The sequence below is a fragment of the Terrapene carolina genome, unplaced genomic scaffold (assembly GCF_002925995.2).
Source record: "Terrapene carolina triunguis isolate 2854851 unplaced genomic scaffold, T_m_triunguis-2.0 Scaffold848, whole genome shotgun sequence".
NCBI classification, from domain to species: domain Eukaryota; kingdom Metazoa; phylum Chordata; order Testudines; family Emydidae; genus Terrapene; species Terrapene triunguis.
In genome coordinates, this window is record NW_020665199.1 from 161,504 (window position 1) to 178,333 (window position 16,830).

Here is a 16,830-nt window from a genome sequence, read left to right on the forward strand (position 1 = left end):
GGGGCGTGGTAAGAGGAGTGCAAGCCCCATGGGGAAACTGAGGCAGGTGGGTGGATGGGACTGGCCCATGCTCAGGCAGGAAATCAGTGATAGCTGGGGAGAGAACCCAGGCATCCTGGCTCCCAGACTCTCTCCTCTTCCCCTCCCCCTGGCTAACTCTAACCACTAGACCCCACTCCCCTTCCAGAGCCGGGGAGAGAACCCAGGAGTCCTGGCTCTCAGCCCCCACCTGATGAGTCAAATGCCCCTTTCCCCAGCTGTGGTGCCCCTGCCTGCCAAACAGGCACATTGCTCTTGGTGTTTATGGGGGGGGGGGTTGCTGCTCCCCACATCTGGGCACTTTGGGGTACAGCCCCTGGGAGGCTGAGATGGGGTGGGGTCACCCGGTCCCCGGGTGGCTTCTGCAGTGGGGCCTGGGGCCCGCTTGGGGCCTTTGCTGTCCAGCCCGCTTGAGCCAAGGTCTGTCCGTCCATCCCCACGCGGCCCTAGCTGGCTGTGGTCTGCTGGCCCCCCGGCTCTGCCCCTCTGCCAGGGCCCTGCCCCCTCAATCTGTGTCCATCCCTGTATCCTCATGCACCCCAATATCTATCCCCAGCTGCCCCCCTCTGTCTGTCCCTCCAGGAGTCAGCCCTTTGATTCTTCGCGAGGAGCTGGGCGTGGGAGCCGGCGGTGGGTAGATGGGGGGCAGAGGGGAAGGAGGGCTGGGGTCTGTGGGACAGCGGGTGGGGGGTCCCCCACTCATAATCAGCCAGCGCGCTCCCACCGAAGCCTTCCAGCCCGTGCCACTGGTGGATCCGCACGGGCTGGCACCGGGGCATGACGATGCCCTGGCAGCCGGGGGGCGCTGCGGCCGGCAGCACGAGGAGAAGCAACAGTTTCATGGCGGCCGAGGCTGCGTCCGGCTGGGTGTTGGTACAGCCGCTCAGGGGCAGGGAGCCCAGCACACCCTGCCGGGAACGGCTCCAGGGGGAGCCGCCCAGGCGTGTCTGTTCCCAGCAGCCGCCTCCCCCATGGTAATTCAGGTTGCGTCAGGGACTTCTGGTTAAAGGCCGCCTGTTCCCAAGGCCTCTGAAATCCACCAGCTTCAGCAGAGCCCCTTGAAATGCGGTGCCCCTCAGGAGGGCGTGGGGCTGGGTTAGTCACCCCAATTTGGGATTGTTTGAGCACCGGGTGCCGGCGATATTGCCTGCCCCAGAAGAGCCGTTTCCCCAACGTTTCTAAGTGCGTTGTTTTTGTTGGTGTGTTTTAACACGGCGGCTGCGCCCGGGCCGGAGAAGGGCTAGCGGGTTTCCACACCCTCCAGCAGCCAAAAGGTTACGCGGCTTGCCTTGAAATTTGGTGTGGCTCACGGGGGCGCAGGGCAGCCTTGGAGAGCCAAATTTGGGGTCGTTAGACCCAGGGGTTCCTGAGTGACAGCCACCCTGAAATCGGTTTCCAACTGCTGCCGGGTGCTGTTAAATTGAGAGGGTGTAATGACTGGGTAAATCGCGGCCCTCATTGAGATTGATAGCCATGAGCTCACCCTTCAATTAACTTATGGCTAAATTAAGGGCCAGGCCCCACCCAAGATAAAGGTGGTTTTGGACCAAGGCCTTGTCTCCACTTCAAACTGAGGTTGATACAGGTACGTGGGTGAGAGGTATAAGAGCGGCCAGACTGGGTCAGACCAAAGGTCCATCTAGCCCAGTATCCTGCCTGCCGACTGGCCAATGCCTCGATCGCTTCCTTTACCGGGGCTTCCGCAAGATGTGCTGAATCATAGCTTTGTAGGGACGCTGTGGAGTGTAATGCTGACAGGTTTGGAGGGCGAGTGTGAGAATATAAAGGTTATGTAGGGTCCTGAAGTCAAGGGCGGGGCATGCGATGTCGGGGTAGAAAAGAACTGGAAACGTGCCCTGGAATTTGGGGCTGGCCGCTTTCCCGTAGCGAGGTCGACTGGCCCGTGTTCCACCAACGATCTTTGTTTGCCACAAATCGTAGGCGCGGGTGACAAACTCGCTGGTTGTAGCCGTATGTTTAGTGATACTAACGAGCGCTAAGAAAAGCCGGGATCTCCCTCTTGGGTGTGACCAGCCCATGAGAATCAGCTGCCCAAAAGGGAAAGCCGCTGTAGTAGTAATAAATCACATAGGGGGAATAAATAAATTGCCCGAATGCAATAAGAGATCAGGCTACACCACTAATTCCGACCAGCACCATGTCTTTTCCTGTTTGACAAGGTAGTCGATGGCAAAACCCCGACGTTAGCACAGAGTCAGGGTTGATTGGGGGGGTCGGTCGTGCCCTTGCAGAACGGCTGAGTGGAGCATAACTCAAATGTCTGCACATGGGAAAATGCACAGTTAAAGCTGTCCATGTCACCTTAACTCTGCCCTCTTTTGGCATCCCCCCCTTAACACACCTACCTTAAGTCTGCCAGCCCCATAGTGGCTGAAATGTACACGCTTCTCACCTCCTTTTACAACCTGTTTGCATTGCCTGGTTGTCAGCTGTTTGGATTTTGCTCAGTTCCCTGCTCTGCAAGGAGAGGACATACCTCCAAGCCACCTCACCCCTGGGTTAGTGTAGCCATGACCAGGGTTGGGAGGGGAGTGGGGGCTAGTGGGTGGGAGAGGAGTGGGGTCTGGTGGGTTAGAGCGGGGGGAGCTGGGAGTCAGGACTCCTGGGTTCTCTCCCTGGCTCTGGATGACCTTGGGTAAGTCTTCCCCCTGTTCTGTTTCTCCATCTGTCTCCCCTGGGAAATGAAATTTAATCTTTTAAAGCATTTTTGGACCAAAACCCAACTCAGAACTGAGCTGAGGCTCCCTGGACTGTCGGTCCCCATCTGCGCCCTCCCGCCCCACATCCCTGGGGCATGAGCCGGCAATGGGGACCCGCTCCGTGCCACCCTCACACCAAGCTGGGGAGAGAGAGGCCGGTCGGTGTGGGCTGCCCAGTCAGATGGGAAAACCGTGACCTTGGAGGGTGGGAATGCCCCTTTCCCGTCTCCACTGCCAGGGGAATCCGCCCTCTGCCCCCGCCACGTCCGGTTCTGCTGCCTGCAATTCAAGATCAGTCGGGAAGGGGTCCGAGAAGAGCCGCGAGAATGATTTAAAGGGCTAGAAACCGGCTTGAGTGTGAGAGACGGCAGCAGCTCCGGCTATTGGCGAAGCGGTGACTAGATCAGGGCAGTACGTATCGACGTGGGGGACAGATACTTAATAACGGGCTCCCTAGAAGGTCTAACACGATCCGACGGCTTTAAACTGAAGCTAGACAAATTCCAGCTGGAAAATAAAGTGTAAATCTTTACCGGTGAGAGGAATTAACCATTGGGCCAATTTCCCAAGGGACACGATGGATTCGCCATCTCTGACCATTTTAAAATCAAGCTGGGAAGTTTTTTCCCGAAGAGTTCGGCTCTAGGAATGACTTGGGGGCACGTCTCTGGCCCAGGTGGTATAGGGGATCAGACGATGCTCACAAGAGTCCGTTCTGGCGTGGGAAGCTGTTAATCTGGAATTCAGCTTCGTTTGTTGCAAGCCAGCTCCGGGAAAGGCGGCGAAGATCAGTTCAGAAATCTCCCGGGGGGCTCGGTCAAACCCAGCGCCGGCTCTTTTCCCAAGCGGTGACGTTGATTAAAAAGTATTCGGATGATGCAGACGCCCCCCCGGCTGGAAGCAAGCGGTGTTGCTGTGGTCTGCGGTGTGCGGAAAAGTGGCTTCCGTCTGCAACTGGACCCTCCCGCCTCGGCGGGAGCCTGATTTGACGCAGAGGGACGGGGGAAACGGGTGACTTGCAGCGGGTTGAGTGGAATTCATTTCCGGAAAGCCAGTGCGGCGGCGATCCGGCACTTGGACCGTGGCGAGATTTGTGAGCCGTTCTCCTGCCTCTGGTGCCGCTTTCGTAAGTGGGTTTTGTCGGAGGACTCACTTCGTCCCTTGTTGAGTGAGTGAGAGAAACCAGCGTCTGTTCCATAGTTTCGCTCGACGTTTATTTTTATCGATTTTGCATTTCCCCAGTTGCACAAAATTAGGGCGTTTTAAGCATTTAAAACTTTTTTGATTAATTTTTAAATTTTCAGTTGAGGCAACTTAGGGGGGGGGGGGGGGCACGTGCCCGCCAGTCGAGGGGCTCAGGGAATAAGTATTTAATTCACGTAGACGTTGAGATCCATAACGACGCATCAAACCACACAGGCTCCATGTCACATGTCACAATATAGAACTATCTTTCAATCACACGCTGGCACGGGTTCCCAGGCAGCGGTTTTTTCTTGCGTTGCTGATCTGTGACTTTCGCTCGGGAACGATAAATTGTTACTAGGGCTTTGGGCGTGGGCGGCTAGTTCCGCACACTGACCCATTAAATATCGAATTCTTCCGAGCCAGTTTATAGGCCGCACTTAACTCAGTGACGGATGCCGCCTGTCGCCACTAAGGGGCGCTAGCTGCACACCTGAGGGCTAGGGGCTTCCCCTCGGGGAGTGTCCTGGAGTCTCCAAGAATTAAAGTTTATGCCTGGGATGAAACTTCCAGGAGCATCCAACTTAGGGTGACCAGACAGCAAGTATGAAAAATCGGGACAGGGGAGCGGGGGTAGTAGGATCCTATATAAGAAAAAGACCCAAAAATCGGGACTGTTCCTGTAAAATCGGGTCATCTGGTCACCCTAGTCCAACCCAAACTGGCAGCCCTGGGTGCTTCTGTATGAGGTGCATTCGTTCACCAGGTACAGGGGCATGAAATCAAGGTGGCGCGGGGCTGGGCCCGAGCCCCCCCCCCGCCCCCCCGGCTGATTTGCTCTGTACTGAAGGGTAGAGATGCCCCAGCGTGACGGGGAGAAGTTGAGAAATCACTGACTCCTTGTTAGACCAACGCCGGAGACTGAACTGTTGGGGAACAGGAGAGCTGGTGCGGCCAACAGCGTCCGAGGATGGCAGGCAATTGGCCAGCAGAGAGATGCCCCAATCGTCTCAGCAGGCTCCAGGGGATGGCGAAACCCCCCCCCCCCATGGCCCCTGCCTCGCTGACCTGGGGCGAGCCAGAGCGGAGCACGGGAGGGCGGCCCACGGGCCGGGCCTTTAGAAAGGGGATTTTCTGAAGCGTCTCAAAGCTCCCATCCCATCACTGATGATTCAGAGGAGAGTGGGAGTGGACCGTCAACTCCCTGCAGCAGCCCGGAGCTGGAGGTGGGACGGGTCCAGGGCTGGGCCAGGTCAATGACTCCCCCACTCCCAATCTCTGTGCACGGTAGTTTGGAGGATCTTAACAACTCCCAGCGTTTCCCGGCGCTCTGCGCTCACACCAGGGCGGGGTGGGGGAGTGAATCCATGAACGGCCTCCCCTGGCCAAGCCGGGCATTGTCGAGTGATCGAGCCCCAGCAAGAGACAAACATCCTGGTAATTACCCCAAACTCCCACTGCAACCCATCAGCCGCTGCTCCTCCGCCCCCGGCTCCCGTCCCCAGGGCCACGGCTGCTAATGACGCCCAGAGCGGCGTGGAACCCTTACCGGTAATTAAGACCCTGGGGATGGATCAAAGAGGGGAGCACGGGGTACCCCGGGGAAGGGACATCCTGCCTTCCCCGTCTCTGTCAAACCTCCTACCACCTGCCCGCTCCCACGAGACCCACGCCTGGTGCTGCAGCTTCCCCCTGCTCTCTTAGGCCAACACGCCTTGACCGAAAGGCCATGGGACAAACCGAGCCGACCCCCATGGCAAACCGGTTCCTCGCAGACCTGACAAACTCGCTACCCCCAAGTCTGGCAGGAGGTTTAGCCACCAAGGCTGGGGGGTGGTGGTGGTGAGGGAAGACATATGAGATTGTGACAAAGTAGGAATTTTTGTAATGTTTTTTGTAGGATGCTCCCGCGCGCCTCAGTTTCCCCTGTTTTGTGCAATGCTACCCAGAGTGTGTGTGTAGGGGGAGACAGGATTGAGTTTGCTCTCGGGACAGGCGAAGAGCCGGTGGGGTGTGTTCGTGTCGCCAGGCTGTGGGTGGACTGAACGGAGCCATGAATGGTCTGTTTACACGGCAGTGTTAGCCCAGGGTGAGTCGAACTGGAGCAAGCAGATGCTGGGTTTGTTAACGCAGGGCTTGAGCGTCTACACTCAGTGGTAAGCCCAGGAATGGTGGACCCGGGTCCCAAGCTGCAGCTCCAGCGTCCACGCTGCATTACACCGGCCTGCGTCCAACCACCCGGATCCCAGCCCCCTCCCAAAATGTAGCTGCTTTCGCCCTTTGTTCGTGGTGCAGGCTGGGGAAACTTGACCGTCCCCCAGACTCAACGGGCCAGAGGATAAAGGAAGCCGGGATCGTGGGATGCTTTTGGCGGATTCCCCAGTGGGTCCGCGTCTGCACTGCAAATCAATAGCGCTCGATCCCTGTCTCCTGTCTTCACGCACACTCACCCCCTGTGGGGTCCTGGGACCCTGGGCTGATGGACAGTGATGTCCCCTCAGTTCTCCACCACCCCGTGCCTTTCACACCACTTCCCTGTGAGAGCCCTCGCTCCTGGTCTGCTCACACGCAGCCTCCAATGTGTAAATCACTCCCCAGCGCTACTGCACCAGCCACCCAGGAATTACACTGCAGAGCGACACCGGCAAATTCCCAGCCCCCCGGCACTGTACGTCGTTCACTGCCCAGCCCCCTCTTGGACAACATGAGCTCGTCCATAGCCCGTCATTTCATGAACAGAAAACGAGCGGCACAAGGAGCCCCCCGGACACTTCCATCCAAACCCACCCAGGTCTAGATAAAACAAGAAAACCAGTTTATTAACTCCAGAACAATAGATTTTAAGTTGATTACAAGTAACGAGGCATAAAAGTCAGAATTAGTTACAAAGAAACAAGAGGTAAAAATGCAAACTAATCCCAAACTTAACAAGCAACATGAAAGGGTCTCTCTCTCTCACCACATGATCTTTCCGGCTGGATCTTTCAGCCAGGATCACTCCCCAGTCCAGTGTCTTTTAAGTCGATGCCGTGACTGGAGATGAAGGGAGAGAGAATTTGTGGCCTCTGTTCCTCAATTATATCCTTTTCCTCTTTGAGAATCATCCTCAGCTGGGGTTGAGCAGACAGCCTGTCTCTGGGACAGGAACTTCCAGCTCTTTTGCCAGGATATAAATTTCTCGCTCACGCCTCTCTTCCCACCAAAGAATGGCCGCTTAACCAGGCGATAGTCCATTTGATGACGTTGACCCCTGACTGAGATGTCAGTTTGCCTTTTGTCTCTGAGGAACTGGTTTGTGCCTGCTTTTCTAAACTTGGAACACAGCTCAGCAATGTCATACGTAGAATCGTATAACTTTACATACAGTGTTGCCACGCATTTTTTCCAGGACAATAATGTTCAGTAGATTATGAGTTTTTAATGATACCGGCACAAGGCATACTTGGTACAAAATTTATCATAGTCTTGAAAAAAGGATGAACATCAGGGTCCAGACTGTCACACTGGGTTAGTGTGATTTGTGTGTAGACAGAAAGGGGTTAGGTTTGCTCTTGACTTTGAGCCCTGGGCTTTCCCTGCAGTGTAGACATTCCCTAAGGAGCTGGTTGAAACCAGCCTGAACCAATAAGGTGCCTTCACCAGTGGTTTTCAACTTGTGGTCTGCAGACCCCTGTTGGTTCGCAGGCCATGTCTAAGATTCCCAAACGGGTCCGCACCTCCATTTGACATTTTTTAGGTGTCCACATATTAAAAAAGGTTGAAGAACCCCTGGGTTAGACAGCCAACGCCTGCTCCAACGACTCATGGATCGACGGTCTCTGTGGGGGAGCTAAGACAAGACCCCCCCAGCCTTAGGACACGGGGCTGGAAGGTGCGAGGCAGTGATGCCGTGGGGAAGAGTGAGACCCCGTCCTTTGCGGTCTGGGACATGGAAGGGCTTCCTCCGAGAGACTGTCCCAAAGCTGGTCCCGATCCTGGTGGGAAGCTCAGACCTGGTTCAGACGCATAAGTGGGGAGGGATAGCTCAGTGGTTTGAGCATTGGCCTGCTTAAACCCAGGGTTGTGAGTTCAATCCTTGAGGGGGCCACTTAGGGATCTGGGGCAAAATTGGTACTTGGTCCTGCTAGTGAAGGCAGGGGGCTGGACTCGATGACCTTTCAAGGTCCCTTCCAGTTCTAGGAGATAGGATATCTCCATTAATAAGCACGGTGAAACATACATGCGGGTTATATCTAGAGTGTCATGGATTAATATTGACAGTCACATCCCTGACCACCTTGGCTAATAGCCATCACTGGACCTATCCTCCATGAACGTCTCTTGTTCTGTTTCGAGCCCGGTTCTAGGCTTGGCTTCCACAACATCCTCCGGCGGTGAGTTCCACAGGTTAACTGTGCCTCCACACAGTCAGAACCCCAGGGACAAGGGACATCACCCTGGGCAGGAGCGAGTCCTGGCTATGAATAACGACAAACGTTTGCGGTTGGTGTCACCCAGTGTCAGGAAAGGCTCCAGTCCCTGAGGAAAACCCCTTGCTGAGGGAGCTTTCGTGAACTGGCCGGCCGGGTCCACAAGAACCAGGATCCAACCGCTTGAGCGTTGGGGGAAGGGGGAACCGACTGTATTAGCCAGGGCAGTGTGGGAGTGGAAAAAGGGATGAAGGGAATTTGGATGCAGACATCTTAGTTTTCAACAGACTAGCTAACTGGAACTCTAATAACACGAGACTTTAGCAGGGCCTGGGCGAGTGGGAAAACTGTAAGAGATGCTGGTTGACCTTGTGTTCGATAAGAATGGAACGCAGACTGTAGCAGGAACTACTGAGAAAAGTAAGATATCAGGGGGGGAACATGTATAAACAAGATGCGGCAGTTGATCATTATTGTGTGCTACAAAAGGTATAAATGCTTGTCCTAATTCTTTATCTGGCGGAGACCTGCCTGGGACGGGGGAATCCCAGTCCGAGCGCACTCTCCCCCTTGCAATTGCTTGAGAATAAACTGTCTCTGACATGCTGCAAACAACCTAAGAGCGAAGACTGCGTTTTCTTCCACAATTTGGTGCCGTGACTCGGATGGCAACGCCCGGCTGAGACAGCGACGACGACTACGGCCCGTTCCCCTTCGAACCCCAAGGCTCCAATCAAGAGGTAAGAGACATTTTGAAATCTCTACTGGGGTGTCGGAGGAGGACTGCCCGTGGGACCGTCTGTCCCTTTGCGGCTCACGCCATCCAAACTTATTGATTTTGCAGATCAGATGCAGAGCGGTGCTGGGGAATTTGTTGCCGCCCTCAAGTAAGGTTAGTTAATGCGATTCTGAGGAATAGTTTTGCCGCCCTCAATAAAGTTAATGCACCGGTGCTGAGGGATTTTTTGCTGCCTCAAATAATGGAACGGTTATATTCAATCTGGACATAAAGAATTAAGATTATTGTTAAATGAGATGCCTCTAGATATGGGGAATGAATGTGTGTGTGAATGAATGAAGGGGGGTATGACCCGCTGACCAGGCCTAAGATGTAAGCTGACTCCAGCCGCCCCATCGCTACCCCATGCGGGAGATCTGAAAGCCGAATCCCATGACCCAGTGGAGAATTTTCCCTTACTCATGAGTCGCTGACCAGGTCCGGGCTTAAGCCGATAGGCGGTGAAACCCGTGACCCAGTGGACCCTTCCCCCGGGGTGTGAGTGTGTGGAGATCTTCCCTTACTTGTGAGCCGCTGAGCGGACAGGGCACTCCCCTGTGTGATTGGAATATGGGTGGGGGACAGTCTAAAATCCCCCCCGCACCTCCGAAGGGCACCCCTGCATACTACATGTACGTGCATTATGGTTCTAGGGCCTGCAGGTATTTAGAAAATTGGAATTTTTACACGCGTGATAATCCATCCCAACAATTCCCACTAGAAGGTACCTTCAATCTGGATAAAATCACATACCTCAGAGGAACCCTTCCATCACCAAAAGCCTCTGACAAGCAGTGGGAGCTATTTGTCTATTGATGGGAGGAAGCTACAACGAAACTCCATGAGTCCCGAGTGCGGAGTCTGAAGGACTCCCAGGAAAAATGAAAGACTCAAGTGCAGGATTTCAAAACGCAATGTAAAGCAGCCGGATGCTCCCTACCCAAACCACTTCATCAACCCCCTCGGCTCCTTTATATCGCTGAAGGGAGGAGGGAAAGGAACGGGTTAATTTGAAAAGTCAGCTTGGCCTAGAGATAAAGAGAAAACTGCTCTGCGTTCAAGGTCAAGAATCAACACAGTCTGCCTTGCTCTGCATGCCAAGCACCAAAAAACCCAGCCGGCTCTGAAAAATAGAGACAGAGGCAAACCAAAGGCAACACAAGTCACAGGACTGAGATTACATTTGCAAAGCTTGGCCGCCCAGTGAGACCCAACAGTCTGCCTTTGCGACCCTGGAGCCGGTGTGGTTTGGGGTTGCTGAAGAAGCCACAGGCAGCCGGCCTGGACTGGAATACTGAGCAAAGGTCTCTGAAAGGGACGCCCCAAGAGACCCCAGGACGGAAAAACCCATGAGCGGAAGCAAGTTGGAGATTTTCTTGCAGCGTATCTCTGGACAACCTGTGCACAGGATAACCTCCCATCCACCTCTCTCTCTCTCTCTCTCTCTCCTACCCCCGGGCCTGGCCAGCCCGGGGAGCGTGTTTGTGAGAAGGGAAAAAAAAAAAAAAAAAAGGTTGCTGGTGGGTCTACTCCCGGTCGTAGCAGGACTGGGCAATAAGAGGAGTTGGGGAAAAGGGAAGAGATGTGGACCTGACAGCTAGAGAAAACTGGACAGTTAAAATGCCAATTGGCCGTGCGATCTGTCCAGGTGGTACGCTCACGGGGGAGGACTCGGGTAGCCTTGTGAGTGAGAATGTTTAAGAACAGGACCAGGAGGGGTGGGGGTTAGTTGAGAAGCCCACCCTCCTTGCTAAATTGGTAGTGGAACAAAGCCTGGGCCCATGGAAAGGGACGGTGCAGCAAGGAAAAAAGGATCGGGCCCAGACAAGCAGACAGGCAGGCAGAGAAGAAAAAAAAAATGTAAAACGGATTGGACGGCCTGAGGGGCGTGGTGGCAGGACTAAGGGAAAGCAGTAAGTGTAGGCCTGGGGAATTTAACCCCCTGGAACAAACATTTGAATGGTAAAAGCTGAGTTGATTGGCGTGTCGGTTTGGGAAAATAAGCAAGCGATTTAAGGAAAAAAAGTAAGACGTTAACTCTGTAGTTGCGGGAGGGAATTATCAGTTGGATTTTGTAAAAATGCTAAAAAGAAAAAGAATTCTTGGTTTCTTTGCAGCCATTCTGAAGGGAAAATGGGCCCTTTTCCAAAGACATGTCTGTAAATAAATAGAGACTATTTAATTAAAATCATTTGGCTCTGAACGTTTTAGTTGGATTAGAAAAAACATACGGAATTTAACCACCCAACATGTATGAAAGGAATGTCAAGGAAAAGAACACGTGTCGTGTATATTGTAAAAGGGGTGAGGAAAATGCAAATATGCAATGCTACTTAATTAAAATCCTATTCGGTTCCGAGGGGCGACGATAGGTGGTGGTTTCCTTTTCGGATCACTGTGTGTTTTTGAAAACAGGAGTTAAAGGTAACAGGCAATCAGAACTCTGGGAAAAGTTAATTGTGTCCCTTTTAAGTAAAAGTTTTTAACCTGTGCATGGCTCTGGATCTAAAAGGAAGCCAGGCAGCATCTGTGTGCTAATGCAAATGACCTAATTGATAAGGTAGAAGCCACTGAAATCTGGGCTGCCTATGAAACAAACACAGAAAAATAGAGGGGTAATTCCTCCGTCTTGCCTGCAATCAGCCAGGGTATCCGTATAAGAAAGAAATATTTTAAACAATGTCCGATCGCCCCAGAAGGGGTAGAAATAGGTTTTTGTCTTTTAGAAGCTAATGCCAGCTAAAGAGCGGGCCAACATCCCATGCCTTTGCTGGCACAATAGAAATTGTGTTCTGTGTCCTGTGTCCTTGTGGTGTTTTGTCTTGTGGCTAGAATGGTTGTGTTTAGTTTGCTACAGGACAGCCTCGTTCCAAACCAAATGGAAGCCTTAGAGCTAAATGCAGATACTTGGTTTATCCAAGTGGGAATATACAGTGGTTTGGATACTATCAGAAAATACTGAGGTTTTAATATACGTGACAGAGGCTGGGCCAAGAGCTGAGAAATGTTCTTGGGGGGCTGCCGGGTGCACTTTACACCCTGATCACCTTCGGCGCTCCCTGGACGGCCGCCTGGTTGCGCCTCTTGGCTCGCGTGCACCACTGGATGGCACACCTGAGCAAAGGGGGGGTGATTGCTGCAGTTAACGAGATGGGTATGCACCTGATTTTAATTTGCCTGGTAGTTGGTGTTTTCCATCTCTGTAGTCTTAGATCTGCTGTTTTCCTTCCTATTGGCCTTGCTATTTTGCAGGCCTGTGCAGCTGGATTTCTTTCGGGCACATTCAAGCCCCCGTCTTTCTCGGCTGTCAGCCAAGTCTCGGCTATGAGCAGTGTCCTTGGGCGGGAGCCAGCGTCTTATCTTCGGACTGAGTTTGCCAGCTGCAGTGTTGAATTCATTCGTTCTCTGCTCCTTTCTTCTTCTTCTCCTCTTCCCCCCCCCCCCCCAGCCTCTCGTATCTGCAAAGGAAACTTCCACTTTCCGCTCACACACCTTTGACACTCCCCAAAATGCTTTGCGATGCTTGCAACAGTGTTGGCCACATATAATGCTGATCTGCCTTTCCTGGACACTCACTGAGGGAGGAGGGCCAGCAACATAATATTGGGAAAGCAGTTAAAGCTAGAAAAGCAGCACACCCCTTGGGGACCTTTTGTAAATATTCAGGTTGATTTTATTCTAATGTCCAAATGTTGTAACTATGAGTATGTGTTAGAATTAGTTGATGTTTTTCAAGCTGGGTTGAAGCCTTCCCCTGCAGAAGGGCAGACGCCAAGTCTGTTGTGAAAATTTTGCTTAAGGATTTCATTCCAAGGTTTGGCATAGCTGTGAGTATCAACAGTGATCGCGGTACTCATTTTACTGGACAGATTGTAAAGGAGTTATGTGCAGCCTTGCAGATCCAACACAACCTCCACTGTCCCCACCACATGCAGTCTGCCGGGACAGGGAAACGTCAGAATGGGATTCTGAAAAACAAAACAAACAGGCCAAGATTTGTGCAGAAACAAACTTAAAATGGCCAAATGCCCTGCAATTAGCATTGATGAGCATGGGGGCCACTCCCAACTGAAAGACTGGACGTAGCCCACATGAGATCCTGACAGGGCACCCGTTGTGACTACCGGCTGCGCCTCCACTGGTCCTTGCCCGGATGGACATTCATTTGATGGACGATACAATGCTTAATTACTGCCAGGCACTAATGAAATGTATTAGGTCTCTTTATTCACAGGTAAAAGAAGCGCTACCCAAAGATCCTAAGCAACCCTGTCATTCGTTAGAACCAGGAGACTGGGTCTACATAAAGGTCCATCAGCGAAAGACCGCTCTGGCTCCGCACTGGAAAGGCCCTTACCAAGTTCTGCTAACTACCAACATCGCTGTGAAGTGCCAAGGACTGACTGCCTGGACCCATGCGTCTCACTGAAAGAAGGCCCCTCCACCTCTTCCTGCTGATCAGCCTGTCCCTCCTTCTGGTACTTCTTTTCCTCCTTCTGGATGGCAGGAGAAAAGGACAAGGTGAAGTGCTGGTAACCTCTCCCTTGTCCACTAACAGAACCACCATACATTCACCATCTGCTGGAGAAACCCAGTTATTACAGGGTGACGTGCTGGTAACCTCTCCTCTGTTTGATGCTGAACCACGACTGTTCCAGGAAAGAAGAAGAAGAAGGTATGTTCGTTCTGCTGAAACGGCCAAAGTCCAGGGATTCTTGACTATAAAGACATTAAGAATTGGCCCTGGTGGAAGAGACGGAGTATCGTAACCTGGCAAGGAGGAACTTGTGGGAACCGCGCTTGGGACTGTGGTATTGAGTGGTGGTTTGGGTTTATTCCGGGGACTGGGCTCTGTGCTTTCGGACAAGTACCTTCAGCATGTATAGCCCTCCCTAATTGGCTTTCAGATGACGAATACCAAAGATGCCTTGCTGCCACGACCACTGCCCCCGCCATTATCCTCACTACCACTACCACCCCTGTAACACATCCTAATACAGACAATACCATATACTCTTATGAAACCCAGTGGCCAAGGCCTTTACACCTTAGTGATCCCTATGGGATGGTGCCAATAGTGCAGCAGCAATTTGGAACATTTACAAAGGCCAACAACATGATGAGAAATTAGAGCAACTGGAAAAGGCCACTGGTCTTATTATTGGAGCACAGTTAACCCAGAGATCCTCCGCGGTGTCATTCGCAGCGTGAAGAAGGAAGGAGAATGGAAGGTGCTGATCATGGACCACCCCAGCATGCGCATCCTCTCGTCGTGCTGCACGATGTCTGACATCGTGGACGAAGGCATCATGCTCGTGGAAGATATTAATAAGCGCCGGGAGCCAAGCCCCAGCCTGGAGGCCATCTTCCTGCTCAGCCCTGTGGAGAAGTCGGTGCAGGCTCTGATCAATGACTTCCAGGGCACCCCCACTTCACCTACAAGGCGACTCACATCTTCTTCATCAACACCTGTCCTGAGGCTCTGTTCAACGAGCTGAGGCAGTCACGGATCACCAAGGCCATCAAAACCCTCAGGGAGATCAACGTGGCCTTCCTGCCCTTCGAGAGTCAGGTGTACTCCCTGGACGGGCCATAGACCTTCCACAACCTGTTCAGCCCCTACTGCTTTTTGGAAAAGAACAAGCAGATGGAGATGCTGACAGAGCAGATTGCCACATTGTGTGTAACCCTGAAGGAGTATCCAGCCATCCTCTACAGGAAGGACCATGAAGATAACTTCCACCTGGCGCACAAAGCCCACTCCCAGCTGCCGATGGTGGATCGGAGCTTCGACCTGGTGTTCGCACTGCTGCACGAGCTCACCTACCAGGTCATGGCCTACGAGCTACTCAGCATCGAGAACGGCACCTACAAGTACAAGACGACGGGCATCAGCGACTCGCGGGAGAAAGTGGCGCTGCTGGACGAAGACGACGAACTCTGGGTGCAGCTACGCCACGTGCACATCGCTGACGTCTCCAAGAAGGTGACTGAGCTGCTGCGCACCTTCGGTGAGAGTAAGAGGCTGACCATGGACAAGGCCAACATCGAGGACCTGTCCCAGATCCTGAAGAAGATGCCACAGTACCAGAAAGAGCTGACCAGGTACTCCACGCACCTGAACCTGGCCGAGCACTGCATGCGGCACTTCAAAGGGACAGTGGAGAAGCTGTCCATGGGGATGGACGTGGACGGGGAGATGATCAAGGACCCCATGAAGGTCATCGTGCCCGTCCTGCTGGATCCCAGCATGCAGGCCTACGACAAGATCCACATCATCCTGCTCTACATCTTTCTGAAGAACGGTATAGGCGTGGGGAACCTCATCAGGCTGATCCAGTATGCCAGCATCCAGCAGCAGGGCAACATCGTCCACAACATGCAGTTCCTGGGCATCTCTCTCACGCCTGGGAGCGGGCAGCTGTGACCTGAGAGGAAGGTGCGGCTGGAGTCCACCTACCAGCTCTCCCGCTGGACCCCCATGCTCAACGACGTCATGGAGGACATCATTGAGGACAAACTGGACAAGAAGCTGTGGCCCTTTGAACAAGCCAGCGTCCGAGTACCAGACGGGCCTGTGCCTGTGCTGGGTGGGGGGTCCATGTCTGAGATGTCTGCGTCCAAATTCCCTTTATCCCTTTTTCCATTTCCACACTCCCCCCTTTTGTGCCTCCAGCGCAACTATCAGTCTTAAACCTCCATGTTCATCAACCCTTGTATTTCTGATTCTAGATCAAATGGTCCTGTTCTGGGCACTGCACTTCAAGACAGATGTGGTCAAACTGGAGAGAGTCCAGAGGCGAGAGACAGGAAGGAGGAAAGGTTTCGAAAACCTGACCTAGGAGGAATGGTTAAAAACTCAGGACATGTTTAGTCCTGAGAAAAGAAGAACAGTCTCCACATTTGTTCCGGGCTGTTATGAGGCTGGGGAATCAGTTGTTCTCCGCGTTTGCTGAAGCCAGGACAAGAAGTAAAGGGTTTGATCTGCAGCCGGGGGGGATTAGGTTCGAGGTTAGGAAAAACTTTTTAACTCTGAGGGTAGTTAAACTCTGGAACCGGCTTCCAAGGGAGGTTGTGGGATCTCTGGTCATTGGCGGTTTCTAAGAAGAGGTCGGAGAAACACCTGTCAGGGATGGTCTAGGTTTATTTGGTCCTGCCACGGCACCGGGGGCTGGACTTGATGACGTCTCGAGGTCCTTTCCAGCCCAACGTTTCTATGATTCTATATTTCTAATCTCTTTTTCCCCCTGCCTTCCTCTGAAGCACCGGAGATCAGCCACTGCTGGTTGGCGCTTGGAGCTGGTCCAGAGAATCCTCTGTCTAGATGCCTAGCTCTTGGGACAGGGGGCCTTCCTCCCATAGGGGACGCCAGCTCCCATCCAATCCAAAATCCAACAGCCATTCCTGGAGACAACGAGGGTTGTTCTCAGTCTGTCAGTGACAATGTGAGACCCTAACGGCTAGTAGCCCCGTCCTGTCTCTGGACTTCATGGCCCCTTACACACTCGGCCCCTCGGAAGGGGGCTCTGATGGGACACGGCCTGTCTGCACCTTCTCCTAACCCTTTGGGATGGGATGGGCTCCTCCACACATCGCTGGAGGGGGGGAGTCCCCCTAGAATTGGACCCAGCGATCTGGGGGTTGCACCCCAACCTCTGGGCACCATAATCGGGAGGTGCGTAACGGCTCTAAGCATCTC

General features: G+C 53.1%; 1 pseudogene; it reads left to right on the forward strand.

Annotated features, from left to right (window-relative positions):
- Window positions 1–13,766: 13,766 nt before the first annotated feature.
- On the forward strand, window positions 13,767–15,973 carry LOC112112649 (annotated as a pseudogene).
- The last annotated feature ends 857 nt before the right edge of the window (window positions 15,974–16,830 follow it).